General features: G+C 40.8%; 2 long non-coding RNA genes across 2 annotated transcripts in view; both read left to right on the forward strand.

Annotated features, from left to right (window-relative positions):
- Positions 1-4203: 4203 nt before the first annotated feature.
- LOC133394108 (uncharacterized) overlaps positions 4204-18957 on the forward strand; it is a 70555-nt gene continuing 55801 nt past the window's right edge. The window contains exons 1-2 of the long non-coding RNA XR_009766606.1: positions 4204-5758; positions 6592-6687. This is a non-coding gene — a long non-coding RNA (uncharacterized LOC133394108). The remainder of the gene's footprint in view (positions 5759-6591; positions 6688-18957) is intronic.
- LOC133394109 (uncharacterized) lies at positions 14687-17861 on the forward strand. The gene is made up of 2 exons (XR_009766607.1): positions 14687-17042; positions 17145-17861. It is a non-coding gene; the product is annotated as an uncharacterized LOC133394109 (long non-coding RNA).

Below are 18957 nucleotides of genomic sequence, written 5' to 3' on the forward strand. Positions count from 1 at the left end.
GAGGACATTATTTTTTATTCTTAGTTAGGCTCTGTCCCTTTTTAGCAAAGAAATGGGGGAATTTTTGTGTTTTGTTCTGCCTTTGCTGTTGTTGTGTATTGTGTGTAGTTCCATGGTAAGGAGTATTTTTAATTTTATTTCAATTCAATTTAAATTCAGCCTTTTAGATGTTCGTCTATTCATTTTACACTCAAAAATGCGAAGAAAGCTCAAAAAATTGAACATTTGACAATGTCGTTCAATGACACTACAGTGTATGGCTATCGATGGCTTGAAAAGGGGATTTAAAACTGCTCATTAGCATAGTGACGGCACATTTGCTTTAATTACTTAGGCGAGTTTCGCGAACATGTCGCTATTAGCAACGGATGCTTATGAGTAGTGAGGAGTATAGACTTAAGTTAAATGTTCTACGTCAGATAAAATCATTTCATTTGTATTGAGGAGGAGAAATAATTCTTAAAAATGATAAACAATATTTAAGTAATTAATCCTAATTATATGAACACTACCGTCACTTTACGATACATTTTCCTTTGCATTTGTAATTACCTGTTACCTAGGTAATTTCATTTACCACATAGCAACTACTTAAAACTCTCTTAAAATAAATTAAAAAACTCCAACAACTGACACCTTCAAAAGAACATTCTGCAGCTGGTGCAGGGTACTTGATGCATAATATGCAAAGATTTGGATTTTGTTGCATTTGCATCTAGCAAAAATCTGTATGCGATTCTGATGCATATGATTCATTGTTCCTATTGTTTTCTCGTATGTAGAAAACATGTTTTAGTTTGCCAATGCTCTACATTGCCGCTTTGAGAAGAGTTAACGACAAACTTTCTTGTAAAACAAAGTGATACGGAGAAGTGTACTGCCTTTTGTATGAGATGAAGCTTTCCGAGAGAATTTCCACCGTACCGTACCTCACGTGAGATACATTTTCTCACCCCTGCAAAATACTCACAGCTCACAGCCATGTCCATCTCGTCTCATAATTCTCAGCTAAGCTTTCCATCCACACACTGCACACAGCATGGTGGTAGATTGAATTAATTGTTCACTTTTCTACAAGCACGGGAAAGAAAACTACATAGACATAGTCATCCCGAATCCCGATGGCTCTCCCTCACACACACACGCAGAAACACTCACTTACAAACGTATCGGAATGAAACAAAAGAAATCACCTACCCAACATCGAAAGGGAGGAGCAAATCGCCGATTGGAGCAGCAAGCAAACGAAATTAATTAAGCTCATTATCATTAACTCTCCTCACGGCTCGCCACTATCCTTTGTCAGTATTTATGTAATGAGAGTGCTAAATGTTGCCAGGCTGGACGGAGCGATTGCTGTGCGCAAGAGCGTCATCACCAGGGCAACCCGCGCCACTTCTCACGCCAGCAGTAAAGTGTTTGGCAAACAGATTTTATGTGCCCACTGTTCCAAGACAAATGAAGGAGCGCACGGAGCTGGGAAGGAAGCACGAGAAGGAGCAGAAAAAAAGCCGAAGAAAACCCCCGACACACACAACCCATTGGCTTATACATATTTGCAATTTTTCGCACTTGGCAACACCCACAAATCAGCGTCCTGGCGCTAACGCCCGCAAACGACGAGCGACGACTTTTCCCGGGACACACAATTTCCAGCATCCTGGGTCCGGAGAGCCTTTTTTCGCTTCTTATTTCCACTCGCTAATCGGGAAAACTCCCCCCCCCCCCCCCCGCAGAGACTGAGAGTAGTGCGAACGGTTTGGCAGAAACGGGACAGAACGAACCAGTTCGGGCGAAAGCGAGATGCGCGAATGGAAAAATTAAATAATTATTCTCATTGTTTCTCGGTGCACCGTGTTTTCCCACCGCTTGGTTTCCGTCGGCTTCCGGCAATGCCGAAGGGACCGAATAATTATGAGTCTCTGCTTCGTGTTCGTGTTCTGCTCGGCCACTGGTTTGCACACACAATAGCCCACGGTAAAAGCCAGAGAGCAGGAGAGCGAATTAGAAAAGGAACAGCAACTGGAGGAAAAAAAAGGAAATCGCTGCTGTATCCTTTTCCTGCGACACACCGTGGGGAGAATCTACTGAGAAATGCATATTGAGGAAAATGGACCACATGTTTTGATGAGGGTAAAAACAATGAACGTACCACCACCAATTTGAAGGCACATTGTGCGCAGGTGCAGGCTCGGAAAACAGGCTCGCTGGGGAAAATGTGTTTTCTTTAACATTTGAAACGTTAGAGGGTGTTAGACGCGAATACCATCAAGGAGTACTGTACTAGTATGGTTATATACAAGTACCCATACATACTAGCCATCATACGGTCACATACACGCACCCACACATACACACACAGCGATCGATTCTCATTAGCCAATGAACAAACGCGCTTCTAATTTTACACAAATGAGAAAAAACCATACCTTCACTACACTGGGAAAAAGAGAAATGAGACGAAGACGAAGGGAAATTCGTATCCAGTCGGGAGGAGAACTACTTTGAGCGAGAAGGAAGCATAAAATAGTAACACATACATACAAACACCCGTGCTGAGTAAGAGTGACTAAGTAGAGTTTTAAGTAGCTTGAGGGCAACTTTTTTTTGCCGGGAGTAAAAAAGAAGGGAAATTGCTTGTTTTTTTGCTGTTTGCGTCCCAAAAACTGAAGGAAATATTTTGCGCGCACACTCGTGAACACGTGAACGTTGGCGAGGGAACGGGGGTGGCTGGGGAGCGGTGGTTCAACAACCGTCTCATCCGGGTGTTCTCATCAGCATAGCAGTCGCGGGAGGTTGCCCGAACGCCCCATTCATTTGGTAAGATATGATGGTTTTTCGGTTCCGTGACCGTGCTGCCAACTTATTCGGTGCTTTTTTATTACGTTTTGTGCGAAATTATGCTATACAATGCTAGCTTTGTACAATTTGAAGTAAAATTAAAATATGGAAAATTCTGTTTTTCATATTTTTAATTAATATGATTATTATGATTTTCACACTTTTTTAATTAATTCATTATTTAACATAAACGTGTATTGTAGTATTATGTTACATCAAAATTCCATAGACTATGATTTTCCAAAAAAAATACTAATATACAATTTATTAATTAATTAATTACAAGATTAAGTGTTTTTTTTAATATAAATAACTTATTTGTTCTAAAATGTGGGTGATGTACACAAAATATAAAAAATAAAAGGAGCAAGATTCAATTCCAAAATAATGATGTTTTATAATAACCCATGCAAATATTCCAGCACTGTTTTGTTTTTCATGACATGTTTTTGTGCACTGACATAAAAAATCAGCCATGGTAGCATGAGAGAGACAGTGAGAGAGAGAGAGAAAAAAAAAGAAACAGTAAATATAACTCACCCCTATCGCTTCAAGGATACGGTGCAGAAAACTCGAACGCCGGGCACGAGCACGCTACTCGGGCGTTTGTTTACCTTTTACGTAAATTTTCTCCCTTCAGCTCTCCCAACTATGCACCCTCTCCGCTACTTTCTGTTTCTCTCGATCGCATTCTCTCTCACTCTCTCTCTCTCTTTCTCTTACTTGTACACTCATACAAACACACTTCCATGGTAGTATATTTGTACACATACATATGTAAGCACAATTAAAACCAGCGCTCCTAAATACAACCTCGAACCTTTCACATAGAAAGAAACCATTGGGATGAGATGGAAAGAGAAAGAAGGCAAACAGTTTTATTTTTCCCCTCTTGGTACACGCACACACACACATACAGTCACCGCGTTTGCAATGTGGCGCTTGTGGCAGGGAAAATCAACCCTTCATTGACGGCATGACGAGGCAGACGGGGTGGAAGAAACGGCACACCGAGCATCCGCACCATATCCGCACGTTTCCCTGCTGGGTCGTAAGTAACCGGAGCACGAAAAGGACGAAGCCGAAGGGTATTTAATCGACACGTGTCATCTCGCTTTGACGATCTCACCGCCGCTCGGCGGGATGGAAAACGCACATTAGCGAGCAGCGTAAAGCAAAGCCTCCCCTCCTGCAGGGACTCGTTTTTGTGTGTCTGTGTATGCACATTTACTACCCATCGTCGGACGCAATGGTGTTGGTGTGCGCCAGTAGACCACGGGCCAGAGCGAGAGAGCAAGCGCTTAATTTGCATATATTTGCTATATATGAAATAATTTTTCCTTTTAATATTTCCCACTCGGTGATAACTTCATTCTGGTGTGAAATAATTGCTCCGCGGTAACCATTTTTACATCATTACGCCAGTCCACTTTGTTTATGCATGCATACGCGTAGCAGGCGGCGTCGGCAGCAGACGGTTCCTGGCAAGCGCTGCTGGGTGCTGCCTTTGGCTGCTACTGCTGCCGTTTGCCAGCAATTTAGCGGCGGCAGTAGCAGCACCACACAGCGCAACGGCAGCAGCGGCTAACTGTGTAATGTCCCTCGGCTAATACACATCGGCCGGGACACGGTTGTCTGCTGCTGCTGCTGATGCCGCTGCTGTTGGTAGAACGTAGCCGCTTTCGCAACAGCCCCCCACTCCCGAAGCAAAGAGTTGTTCACCTCGCAACAGTTGCCCAGTGGGTTCTAGTAGCCGGATGGCAGTATGGTCAGCAGTGTCGCTAGATTGCGAATCCTTCCCTGGACGGAAAACGCGAGCGTTCGGCAGTGTGGTGCGTTTGAGTGTGTTGAGTGCGAGTGCAAGTGGTCATACCGTCGAAAGGATGCAAAGATGGGCTACAACCAGCAAGCAGCCCTTTCGTTGCGTCGTGGTCAGTGCGTTCGTTCAGTTGGAAAAATATTTGACGCAAACTGTGCTACTACATCCACAACAACAACAACAACAACAGTCGCAGCAGTTCGGCAGGAAAACAAACCCTCTCCAGGCGGCGGTGGTGTGCGTGCAGCGTAAGCGTGTGTGCTATCCTTTTCCGAAACCGTGACCGGTGTGAAAAGTGTACGTTTTCGTTTGTTTATTATCATCCGACCCTGTCAACAATAAACGTGCAGTGGACGACAGTGGCCTCGCGTCATTGTGCAAGATGTTGTAGCTCTTCCGGTATGCAGTGGAAAACCATCCTACAGGAACGGAAGCAGATTGAAGGATAAATGAGTGTGTTTAATTAAACGCTCAATTCGCATTTTTTTTCGTGGGTACATGTGATTTGGTGAATCTAGCCCGGTGCAGTAACGGTTGTTGTTTTCGTTTTGTGACCTTTTTTATCCGTGAACGTACAATAACACTATAAAGTTTTGGAAACACAAAATATGTTGCGTTCAATTATGGCAACTTTCATCCCTTCTACCGTTGAGTGTAAACAAACCAGTTCGATGCGTGATGACCCGTACCCGCCTTTCGCAGTGGTTATGGTAACCTAGTGCGTCATCATCATGTGCGAGCGTCGTCAGGTTCGCGGAAAGATACGGCAGGACACACGACGATAGTATTGAGTGCATTCTCTCGCCTCGACGGTGATAAGCATAAATGTGAATGCGAGACTCAGCTGTTTGTGCCGTACCGGAACCGGAGCTGGAACGTGCTGCTGAACCATGGTTTCAACACAAAACACAACACAGTGCAATCGGTGTTGTTGGACAGCAACTTATTTGCTACCTACAGTGCGAACTTTGTGATTCTTCGTTCAATTTATTTTTAAACAACATGGCACGGTGTGCAGAAAATGGCAAGTGAAACTCCTGTAAAGATTCTTTGGCTGCCTACGACTCCCGTTGTTTATTTATTTTCCGTTTCTTATTGGTAAGTATGGAGTGATCAATCAACAAAACTGTTCATTTTATACCGTACGCAATTTCACAACTGTTGAAGGCTCTCTCGCACGGCCATTATTTAGTATGATAATTAACTGTTCCACTATTGATTAAACAATGCACTGCCAAACGCCAACCTAGGCTTGGCGAGGTCGATACAAACAGCTCCTAGCATCGACCCAAAGGGCTTGGTTCAATGAACCTATCGGATAAACACAGCCAACCCTAGCGGGTTTTATGCTACGGCTTGGCACATTTCCGGGGTGCGTACGAGGAATCGAATTGCGTATAGTGTGTATGCTGCACATATGGCCGATTTGTTCAGGCTCTAGTGGCGTTTTTGGTTGAAAAACGAGCTTCGCCGTTCTGTAAACGTGTTGCATAGGACCTGTTGTTGAGGGTTAGTTCTTTCAATTCAAAATTATATCACTAATGACATTGTTATTGACAACAGCAACCAATACCACACATAAAATATGACATAGAGTGCAACATATTCTCAATGATGAACATCACTTAGCGGTGTTCACTGTATTTCCTGCAGTATTCAATCATTGATTAAAATGGTCGCAATTGAGCAAGGCAAACGTAAATCTTTAGAAAAGCAAACAATCCATATCCTCAATGTCCAATGGTCAGCGATTAAGATTAGAAGACGTTATTATGCTTCTTTCTGTATATTTCAAAACGAAGGATAAGCCGTCTCACCATTAGAGTAATTACTTTTTGAAGATTTTAATTTTCAACGTGCATAAACGATATATTAAAACAAAATATTTCCTAAACATCATATATATCAACTTTATGTTTTTCTTCTTCTAGAATTAATGACTTGACCATGAATATTATTCAACCAGGATTCTTCAAACCAAATGTGAAAAGCAACAATGTTATTAATAACAACCAAGCTATATCAAGGTATGTTTAAATGTTTTTCTCCCATTTTGTAAAATCCAAGTTGCCACAGTTGTCTATTACTTTAATTAATTTACTTGAAAGTATTTTAATATTTATACATATGTTATGCTCTTTTTGAATTTCAGTAATATTCAAACAAGCATGTTGTATTGAATTAGTGCCAAAGATATCTCATTAGTACAAAAGAGATTCACATTAGGTTGAGTTATAATTGAGATAAGTCTTTGTATAGCCATGTGTATCAAAACGATTTTATGTTTTACTACAATCGCAGATACGCCTGTAAGTATCTTTAAATATCTTGAATCCTTTTGGTTCGAATAAATTAACTTAATATGGTTCTACGTTGATGATGGTAATAAACATTTTTTTAATAAATCAATCGATCGATTTGGATTGAACGTGGAGTTAACATATTTTATTGAAAATCTTCACAAAAAATGGTACTGAAAAATGCATTTTGAAAAAATAGAATAACATTAATTTATTTCGCATAATTTGATAGCTAGCAACAGTATTCGTTGCTCAAACAGTAGCAGAAATAATCCCAATTTTTACAACACCTTATAGGGGGAAAAAGATATAATTAATTTCGAGTTTTAATTTGATATTATTCTACCTGCCAAATTCCATCGAGCATGCACAAGTTCATGGGACCCATTTTTACCACGATGGCTTATAGTGACTCATGGGAACAGTTGTGATGAGAGATTATGTATTTAATATGTTTAGACTAGACATGTAAAATGCATAGTATTACCTTGTTTTTGAAGTAAAAATTGTTTCCGTGACTCATAATAATGCTTTGAGATAGTCTAATAAATATCTCAGGATCGATCTGGTGCTACAGTCGTCAACGCGTACGGCTTAACAACATGCCCATCATGAGTTCAAGCTCCGAATGAACCCCATACGTAGGACTGACCATCCTACTATACGTAATCAGTATGCCACTGAAAGCAAAAGCCAACTAGTAGTACAGCCAAACATGACATGACAAACATGCCAAAGAAGAAGAATAACTATCTCATTATGTCTAACAATTTTACAATTTATATCCACGTGGTCAAAATGGGTCCACTTGTTCTATTAACTAAGCAAAATGAAAAAAGATAAATGAAATAAAAAAAATGCGATTCAACCAGAAGATTTCGTAATGTTGATCCTCGCCAAAAACCTTGCTTCCTATCCCCAATTTACCACCATTCAAACCACGTGATATGACCGGTATGGATGATCGGACGAGGATGAGGTTGGAAGTAAAATTTTGGTCAAAATCACCGTGTCTGCGTAAGCGACGAAGGTCAAGGTTTTATAAAGACACACTAAAAAAAAACACACACACACACACACACGCACACTCACAACACAAGCCGAGACATTGCTTTCGTCATCGAAAACAGTTTCATCGTAATGTTCAGCATCATCGTCAGTGTCGCAAAAGCCTCACCGAGAGCATACTATGGCATAAAGATTTGGCACATACACATCAACTGATCAGTTAGATTCTTTTTGAACTACGGAATAGGCAGTTTGATTGCAGGTAGTTTTACGGGTATTTTTCTTAAGCTTTTTAACCAAACAAGCGGATGTATTGATTATGTTTTGTAATAACCGATCAATAGTATGTGAATTGATATGTTTTGAGAACTCCTTTGAGATGATCTAAATTTAACACAACTAACGAAATTGAACCTGTTTCCAGTGGAACCAAAAAATCGTGGCCCCGGAAACGCCCACATCTACGCAATAGCCATATTGTCATATCCTAGGGAGTGTGTGTATCGTTACTCCATTTTCCTGTTTTATTATCCATTTAACTACTAAACTGTTCTCTTTCGTCCTTCGAATAACCAACGGTGGTGTGTTTGTGTGTATGAAGAGTAAGGTAGTTTAGCATAATTTTATTCGACTGTCTCGCTTTTTCTCGCCACTCACCAGGAAGTCCCCCCCCCCCCCCTTACGTTGAACTGCTTATGGGAATCCTTAATCTCTATGTCCATCGCGAGGACCCAGTAGAATGGAACGCCAAACGAAATAAAAAATAAATAAAAGAAAAGCGAACGGAAAACCATCTCCAAACATACATTCGCTGCCATTGTCATCCTCAGAATCCATCGGAATCCACTCATTTTCCTCGCCCGAATCGAGTCACTAGAAGGTACGGGTTTTCCTTCTCGTGTGGGGGTCTCTTTCTCGCTTATGCATTATTTAAGCATGTTTGACACTTCGTCTCTCTTATTTTTCTCTCTCTCTATTCCTCTCTCCCTCCTTCCATCTCACGTCTTATCTCGCACACACTCTGAGCGGAGGATCCCCACCAAGGGCTTGCTCATCATTAACATTTTCCAATTCCAATTTTCCAACGGCGCTGCTTGCCACTTCTTCTCCATTGTTTTGCTGCCCCTTTCTCCATTTACCGTTCAAAGCTCGTACGTACGAACCTCATCCGTGGGAGAGACAATATACATAAATTCATGTATGCTGTTTTGCTGTAAGCGCGCGCGCGAAATCATTCCACGATCAGTTTTGCCTCGTACATGATAATGGAAGGGTGGAAGCGGATGGTGGTGGAAGCCCATAAGCATATTCCCGTTCGTTCTGCTGGCAACGCGAGGCCACCACCCATTAAGATCGTGTAAGCGTGTACTTTCATCGTCTTCGCCGACGTCGTCGTCGCCGGGGCCGTACCGTTGTCGTTTTTGCCTGCCGCGGCAACACACACTTCTTGCGCACACTTCGCGTACGTGTGACATTCCTCTGAGCAATGATGGAGCGAGTGCAAGCAAACGGAATTTCCTCTTGCACGTATCCTAGCACCGCCCTCCTCACCTTCCCCCCTCAGCAAGCTTCTGATGAAAAATCCCATATTCTTCCCTTTTTTTGGTCTTCGTTTTCCCTCTACTCGGGTTGCTTTTTCTCCACTTCTCACATGGTAGCACACGTACATATGTGTACCAACTTCAACCTCACCTCAACACATGTGCCAAAGCTTGCTCTCTCTTGCTCTCCCTCCATCTTATTAATAAATTCGTGTATGGGAGAGGTAATATTGCAATAAAAAAACGCAGGATCTTAGCAATGCCTTTTAACTGCGGCTACGAGAATGAGAAGGAAAATTGGTAAAGAATGAAACCAAAACTGCCATCCAAATTCATACTCCCACAATCAGCACCCAGCATCCCGGCACATATGAATGTGTGTGTGTGTTTTTTTTTTTTATTATTGCTACCGCTGTTGTTGTTTGGTTCCTAAGTTTTCCACTGGTCCTTGCACGCTTCTGACGCTTTTTCCATACCGCACCATCACGGTCTAGAGCCAGCTGCCAACGTCGTTAGAAATATCAAACAACGTTCCAAGCGTTGTCCCTTGTTACATACATACACACCTCTCTGGCGCTCATGTACATATTTTCATCTCGTCTCATCATCAGCTAATCTCTCGCTCTCGCGTATTTCAGTTCGTTGGTTGTAAAGACTTTCCGTCGATGGGAGGGTGAAATTTGGGGTGGGTGGAAAGAACAGAGAGCTACATGTAAAGATAGAGCGTCCAAGTATGGCATAAAAAAGTTCGTGTTTGTACCAGGAACGTCTTGATCTTAAGTGTAATACATTAGCAATAGCAGGCAACAAAATGTGGAATACTTTTAACTAGCAAAGGCAGAGAAAATTATGCACTACTTTTAAGCGCAGTTCGCAGTTGAGTTTATTCGCAGTTCGAGTAAATTGAGAACAAGACCTCTTTAATAAAAGGGTTGCAGGAAATAAAAATAATTGGCACCATGATTTAATTAACATACAGCTGACTTAAAGTAATTATTAATTAAATAAGTAAAGCTTGAGTGCTTGAGCATAACAATTGGAACAAGATTGCATACACTAAAAAATGTCAGGAAAATGCATTTGTGAACATAAAATTTACTGATATATAATTTATGTTTCGTAATACTTCTTTTTTTGCTCCGTATATTGTAATAAAAATAGTTCACAGGGAATTACGCAAAACATATTTTTAGTACTAATTAATAGCTTGATAGATATACATTAAATGTAACGCTTAATATTAACATTAAAAAAGATAATTAAATAAAATAAATCATAATAACATTCATTACTACCTCAAATCATTCATTAAATGATGAATGCAGCCTGATTATTCAAGTACCAACAATTCTTTAATTAAAGTTTCAATTAATTTTCTGGTTTTATGCTAGGTTATACTAGTAGATTTATTGCATCAAAAGCAGGACTTGTACTACGTTTCAAAACTACAACGTTACAATGACCATACTACGATTCTTGAAACATTCACTCTACTCTGTCTTAAAACTAGTGTTGAGAAGATTTTTAAAAATAATTTCTCATTTCCTTAAAATGGCAAGTTTAACATTCGGGTGGCATTTTCCCCACCAGAAATTTCCCCAACATTGCTCATCATGCATTTGCACATACAAAATGACCAACAAAAAAAATCCTAATAAGGGGAAACGCGACTTCGCACAGAAACGAAAACAAAATATGAGATGAGAAGATGAGAGCGAGAGAGGACACATTTTGTGCAGTGTGTGAGTGAGTCTTAAAAAAAACATATAAGCAACACGGACGAGAGAGAATTTTTCCCGATAGGAGCGGGATTAGGGATAAAAAAATGACTCCCTACGAGCAAGCCAAACCTGTTCGTGTGCGACAGGTCTTGGAAAACATAAAAACTACCAACACAGCTTTACCAGTACGGTTAAATACTAGCGCTGGCTTTTCGTCCTCCTACAGCAGCTCTCTTTCTGACACTTTTCTCGATTTATCTCGCATTGCGCGCGATGTAATCATAATTACATAAACAATCTTGAGCTTATCATTGGTGTTTATTACGATCCGGCGATGCACGTGTGTTGGTGTGGAGTTGGCTACTAGCACTGTTAGTACGTGTATTAGTAGCAACATTAGTAGTCGTTCCACCGATACGAGCACATGTGTGAAGTAAATGAGCCACCGAAATGAGCCGAAGAAAGTGTGACAGGGATAGAAAGGATAAAAGGAGAAGGGTACCAATGCTATTCGTAGTCGGTGCGAGGGAGTGAAACGGTTGGCCATCTGTACTGCTCACTCGTGTCACCATGCAATCGTGCACACGGAAGGCGAGATGCATGTGTGAGGATTTTGCGCGAAATTTGATTTTGCAAAATATGAAAATCAGGCCACACATATACGATGCTGCGCCTTGTAATTGGTTGTTCGTTACGAAGCGATTCGCCAACGTCATGGCGGATGGCACATCGAAGGTCCCGGTAGATGATTGCCGGAAACAGAAAGGGGTGTCGATGTGTGCGTTTGTGTGTGTGTCATTTGTTAGGTATGGATTGGAAAAAAATATTTCAGGACAACAGCTTTAGATATTTTTAAGTAGTTCTCTATATTAACATTTAACGCCTAATATTTTCTATGCAAGCATTGTTTTGATAATAGTATTTAGTACAGCTTTATTCATATAGAAATATAATGTTTTGGAAAATTATGAAATGCGAAATATTGCAAAGAATATAAATAGATATATTAAATATTTTATAGGGTCTATTGGAATAAGTGCTAGGGTTCATTTTTTTTTGCTGGGAAAAAAGATTCATTTGACTTTCTTTTATGTTAATTTATAGTATTGTTTGGAACAGAAAAAAATATTAAAATGGAGGAAAACGATATCGCCAACTCTATCATATTGCTAGATTTCGAAAGTGAACCTATTCTAGAGAATCTCTTTTCTTTCACTGTTCAAATTCAATCAATAATTTCTCCATACCTACCTTGGTAGTTGTAATTGCTGCCTACCGAGACAATGTTGCTGGCTGCGTATACTTTATATATCTATATATTTCATCACCAGCGGTAGCAGCAGCAACAGCAATAGCAACAAAAGCACTCCACTCGTTTCGCGCTCGTGTGTGCTTTCACATTTTTTAGTCCCCTTGCCCATCCTTCCTCTCTATCTCTCTATGTCGACTCGACAGTTCCCTCTCCCCGTCCAAAATCATCATCGCATTTTTCATCTTCGATTCCTTCCTTCGAATCGACTTCCCTTCCGCGCCACTCAAATCAAGCCGACCGTACACAGCATCCGGTGAAAAGCGCTGTGAGATTTTCTTGTATTAGTCACCCTCTCTCACTGGTACGGGGAGTTTTTTTTCTTCTCTTTTTCATCTGTCGCCAGGGAAGAGGAACAAAAAAAACCTGCCAACTTTTTCCCTTCCTCTCCGTTCCACGGCCAGTTCAAACGGTGGCTATAATTTATTGCATATATAATGCGAATGTGCAAGTGTGTGAGTGAGTCGGCGACTGGGGCGTGTAGGAGTCATCAGGGAATGGCAGACATTGGAGTAAAATCTTGCAAAAAGACTTCTAGTCGCGTGAAGCGAAGGAAAAACGCAACTGGGAGTGCATAAAAAAGTAGGAACTTAAAAAAATAAGACAAGGGCTGCGAAAGATGCTGGCAAATGGATGAATTTAATGGGGTGAGCCGTTAGCTGCCCAGGGATGGTGACGGTGGGAAATGAATCGTTGAAGCAGTTGCTAAAGAACGTACCGTGTCTTTGAGTGTGCGAAAGCAGGACGAAGCACCTTGGTGGCACGCGTAGGGAGAAACTTGCCTGCAGCCGAAAAGGTGAGGGAGCTGAATTGAGAGGAAGGAATACAAAAAAAATTGCAACCGTTGAAGGGCTCAGAAATGTAAAAAAAAAGTGCGGTAAAAATCGATATCACGAGCTGCTGACGAGGGTTGCGAGCAGCAAAAAAAACTTACCCCTCACCTCTATCATGAGCGAGAAGGGAAAGCGAAGGATTGAAGTAACTGCGAGAGCATAACAGAGAAAGATGCAAGGAAAACCTTTTCTCTCTGTGTGTGTGCGCGCGCGAGTGAGGTTCGAGAAAAACAAATAGGAGAAACGCTTGGTGAGGAAAGCATACGAAAGTACTATGGAGACATTGAAAAAGAAATTAACGGAGAGTGTGCTGAGGCGCGAGAGGAGCGGGAAAAATTTGAAGAAAATTCAAACAGACCTAAGAGGGAAACACCAACACACATACAGAGAAGGTAGAAAAGCAAGAGCAGTAGAGTGTAATAAGAGGCGAGTTTTTTGACAAAATTCAAAAGACAAATGCATCCTCCCTGACGGGTCTTAGCCGGTAAATGCTATTCATGCAGACACAGACGAACGAGCACGTGCATACATATACTTTAGGTTTAAAAGAAAGTACATACTCTATACTGTGAGGGTGCACCGAAGCGGTGGGAAAACATTCGACTAGATACTATCCTTGTCATTGAGCTTATGGGTTTGCTTTCATTAGAGAATTTTATGTAAATAGAGTTTTTTTTTGCGTATCTTTACAGCATTTGTGCTGCTTTCTTATAGTATAAAAAATAATGGTACTATATCTTGTACTATATAAAAATATGTTCAATGTCATGCATTATAAAAATTAGTTTAAATACTACTAAATGATTTATGTTTTAGAGTCGATTAAAAGGAACAATAAACAATCAATAAAAAAAAACTAAATGAATGGTTATTAAGATACTACTTAGCGCTTGCTTGGAAGGGTAGCATGCAAAACCAGCACACCACAGCATTACCTGGCTGCTTACCAAATACCACCCATGCTGCATTGTTTTAGTAGCGAAAGTAGGACAAACTAGGAAACATCCTCCTTGACAAAAATCACTGCCATTTGAGTGAAAATAAAAGGAAGAATCGGCACAAAAAAACTGATACATAACATCACATCACAAGCGGTCGTCTTTGGCGTATCGTAAAAATTTACAACACTCGAAGCCCATAATAAGGACAGCGGCAGGAGTTGCTGGCTGCCCCGTCCGATTGCTGGTGGGAAATGGGCGTACAGGGGATGATAAGAACGAGCCCGGCGTACCAGCCGCTACCTTTTCTGTCCAAGACCAACAGAAGGAGGATCTACCTATGCTACCAGGGCTACCGCGGCCAGCGGGGCCAGCGGGCTACCGGTACCGGAAGGTGGAAACCGAAATGGATGAATGAAATTGCGATGGTCAGGATGGTTGCTGGCGATTCGGGTATTTTCAGGCGAAGGTTGTTTTCAGTCGAATTCCAGACGGAAAGTTTTGAGCATTGAGGGACGAGAGAGAGAGAGAGAGATAGAGAGACAGCCGAAGTGCTGGTGCTGGTTGAAAAGCGATTCACATTGACAATGCTCAAAGGTTATTCACCGGTTGGGCAACGTTGGGCGACGTTGGTCCAAGGCGGAGTATTGCAGTCACGATTTGGTTTGCTTTATTATTGGAATGGTTGCTTTTGGCAAAGGCTCCGTGTCCACACATTAACTACATTTTTTGTGTTAATCCAGCTCGATGAGAGGACTAGTTTTACAGTGTGTTATAATTATGCTAACAATTCCTGTTTATTTTACTGATTGTGTTTAAACCAACAGACAGAAATTTCAAATTTTACTGAACCGGCTCACAGTTTTCCCATGCAGCGGATGTTCCAATGCAGGCTTTGTAGTGCGAGCAGTGCTATGTGAATTTAATTGTTGCACCATTACTACCGTTCGTATTACTACCGTACGCTGTCACCGCAACCCCTTCCCTCGAGGTTTTCAAACAAACTGACCAAAGGACATCGCCGGTGAACAAAATGGTACGATTGTAGCAATAAAGATAACGAACACGCAAAGTTCATGTAGCCGATGAAAGCATGTGTAGCGTTGGTCTGCTTTGTTTTTCTTTTGCTTCCGGGTGTCCGATACGTTCTTCATGCCACACGCTTTGCCCGAACCTTTTGATCCTTTGCGTTGCGCGTTTTTTTTTTGTTCAAACTGTTTCAATGCGTGACTGACTGTTCGTACTATCCCTCTCAAACTTTGTTCAAGACTACCGCTATGGTTTGACCATTTCCGAGGTGAGCTACTGAGGGGAATGTTTTTATTCCCACACTCCTCAACCAGCTGGACGCACCGCGGCGGACAAAACGTTCATTTCCTTTCCCATTTTCAGCGTGCTGCCGCCTTCCTGCTTGAGCGGGCGGGAAAATCTAACCAAACCTTGAAGCGATTTTCCGTGTTGTTGTTTTGGTTGTGTCGGTTCAATTCCAATGCCGGTGTCCCTTCTCGAGTCGAAAAAAAAACACACACACACCACGTGACAAGCACGACTGGACAGATAAACATCGAGCTAGGCTCGGTACTCTTCGCATCCTTGTGGAAGTGATGAAGAAGTGTTTTGGTCTGTCGGCGGCGATGATAATAGCCGTTGGCTAGCTAGGCTCTTTCGATTTCAAGGATCCGTCCAGAAAGGTTTTGTTTGGGTTTGGATGAGAATAGTTTTTTGTTGCCGTTGTGGTCTATCACTGTGCGTGTTGGTGCGGCTATCCTGTGAGACCCTCACATGGCACTTGTCTTCAAGTTGCTCTTTACGGGGTGTTTCAGAACTTTTTTTTATCAGTTTTTTTTTTCGGGAAGAAGAGTATAAAAAGACAAAGAAAATGATCACAGAGGCGCTCAGTAAGCTTTAATTTAAGGACCTATGTGTACGTTTGAGGCGTACGCCTGTTGATACGTTTAATGTTTGTATGTTTTTGTTCGATGGCGTCACTTTGTTTATCTTTAGCACCACGAAACAGTGCAATGTCAATAACATAGTGCGTTACTGAGTTAATTTATTTCAAGTGATGTTGACTCCATTTCACATAACAACATCGTTCAAATTCCAAACCACTTACTGCGTGGATAAGAAAAAGATTTAATCTTGAATTGAATTTTAAAATATATTATTTTTAAGTGATACGACCAACTAGCCCGTTCTAACGAGAAATAGGAAACAATATTTCCAACCTGTTTGAATCCCATCATTAAGAGTAGGTGTGAATATCTTTTACAAAGATTAACACTCCTCAAAATCATAAACTGCTACCGAGCATAAAGAGCAGATTACACAACTGCCATTCATTGTTCTTTGGGTACACCCCACAGATGTGAAACATGCTGACCCGCTTGGACACGTGCCATCCTACCCTTAGACTAAACAAAATCACTCTTGTTCAACCCGTAACGAAACCACCCGTTACGCGTGGTATAAAAAGCGCCCTAATTAAAATAATATTTCAACCCTTTCAATGCTAACATACCGACGACGACCACTGTAACTGAGCAAACCCTTCGGGCGATGTGCTCATTTGTCCAGCGGAAGAATAAAAAGGCAAATACATCGGCAAACATACCCTCGGGCACACAGCAGCAGCTAGAAACGATGACCAAGGAGAATGAAAATCTTTAATGACTGGTCTTTCCGTGTTCTTCATTTGTGTACACGCAGGAAGAAGGAAATCTTACAACGGGGTAATCAGAAACATTTTATATGTGTCTCACAAGAAAGGGTAGCCCTTTACAAGGCAAAGGAATGAAATTAAGGAAATTACACCCAATTAATATTCATTTCAGGAAATCACTGAACCCTTCCCTACGTGAATCTACTCTGTACTCTGTCATCCTTACCGTTGCTGGCGACTGATGATGCTAACTTCCATTTCAATCTGGTGTTCCCGGAAATAGAAGGGTTGCCGCATTGAGCTACCAACGCAAGCTATTGGAAAGGTTAATAAGGCAAGTGGTTGTGTCGAGACGATTAAACGCAACCTATCGGATTAGAAAAGAATGAGCTGCTGGTCATGAATAAATTAAGGATTGTCAACATGCTTTTCCACACTTTCGAGGCTTTAGAATCCAAAACAGGGGTTCGGTTTAGGTTTGAAGACAAGAGATTTGTAAATCATTTTAAACGTTTGTTGTGGTTTATCTGTCATTTCAATATGGTTATTAGATACAGCTCGTTTCATGTTCAAGAAAAAAACAACTAAATCTGTTTTAATTGTAGCAAACAATGTATCAGTTTAATGATAATAAGTAATAATACGTAAATAATTTTTCAATTTCCCTTAATATTAATTTTAATATCCCACTAACTCAATTTGACAAACTCATTATTGTATTTTAAAATAGCAAACAGTTACCAAGACACACATTGAATTTAAAGAGTCTAAATAAGAAAAAAACTGATTTCAACCAATTTTGTGCATTCCCGTAACATCCAGCAGAATTACAAAGCATGCCTCAAAACTTCAGAAACAAAAAATAAAACAACTTTGATAGTTCAATTCATTTGAAAACTGCCTTTTCCTGTGATCCTGATAGTTTGCAATGAAATAGTAGGAAAGGAAGGGAGTTCACACTTGGCTCAGTGCTGCTACATTTTTGCATTCGTTTGCACCAAATGGCATTTTCATCAAAGTCTGATACGAAAAATCCAATTTTGTTACACTTTAGCACACTCCTGCTCCTCGACTGCCACCAAAACAATGCAGCCGTATGGTGAAAGAATCCCAACTTATCCGCATTGAACATAGGAAGGATGCAAAAAGGGGGTTTTGTTTTAATGGAATGGAGTTGTACTTTTGCTGCAAGTTTTAAATTCGAAACGATGTATATTGGTTCGAGAAAAGTAGTAGCAAATAAGTCCAGCAACCGATTTTTCTCTTCTTGCACTGCACATCTTATGTATTGAATCTCGTGAGAAGGTTATAAAAATCAATACAGAATTGATTCATTTCAAAACGTAGGATTTTGTTCGTTTATCTTGACTGCCAAATTTTATTGTGCTTTCTCTGTAGGTTAGTTATTTTCAATAAATAAAAGATCTTTGTTCGGTGAAAGAAGTTGTAGCATATTTCAATTATAACTGTTTTAAATGTATTGTAAAGAATAATGAAAGTTTTTTGAATTTTGGAAAGGTGGTTTATACATATCATGAAGCCATCTGAAGGATAACACATTTTAACATAGGAATATCAATAACAACGATACACTAGGGTTTTTTGGCCCTGTTTTTCAGTGCACGACAACAAACTTGGAACAAAGAGAAGGTGTAATTTATTACATTATATTTATTTTATTTCATGCTCCATTTCACTTTCTCGCATTGCACGGTCCCTCTGTTCATTGCATTCTAGCAAACATTTAACTTACGGGCCCGTTGTCAAAGTTGGTCCCTGTGCCTGGATACTTTCCCTGTGCCAGCGTTGTTCACTGTACCGAGAAAGGGCGAGAACGATGGATGTATGTAACACATTGCATTTTACTTTTCTCTCACCTGCTCCTGCTTCTTGTCTTTCCTCCCTCCCTTGGAACCCAACCGTTTCATTACTGCATTTTGCAATTTTTACCCGAAACTCCATCCGTTTCTTTGTCTTGGCACGCG

Source organism: Anopheles gambiae, chromosome 3 (assembly GCF_943734735.2).
Source record: "Anopheles gambiae chromosome 3, idAnoGambNW_F1_1, whole genome shotgun sequence".
NCBI lineage: Eukaryota > Metazoa > Arthropoda > Insecta > Diptera > Culicidae > Anopheles > Anopheles gambiae.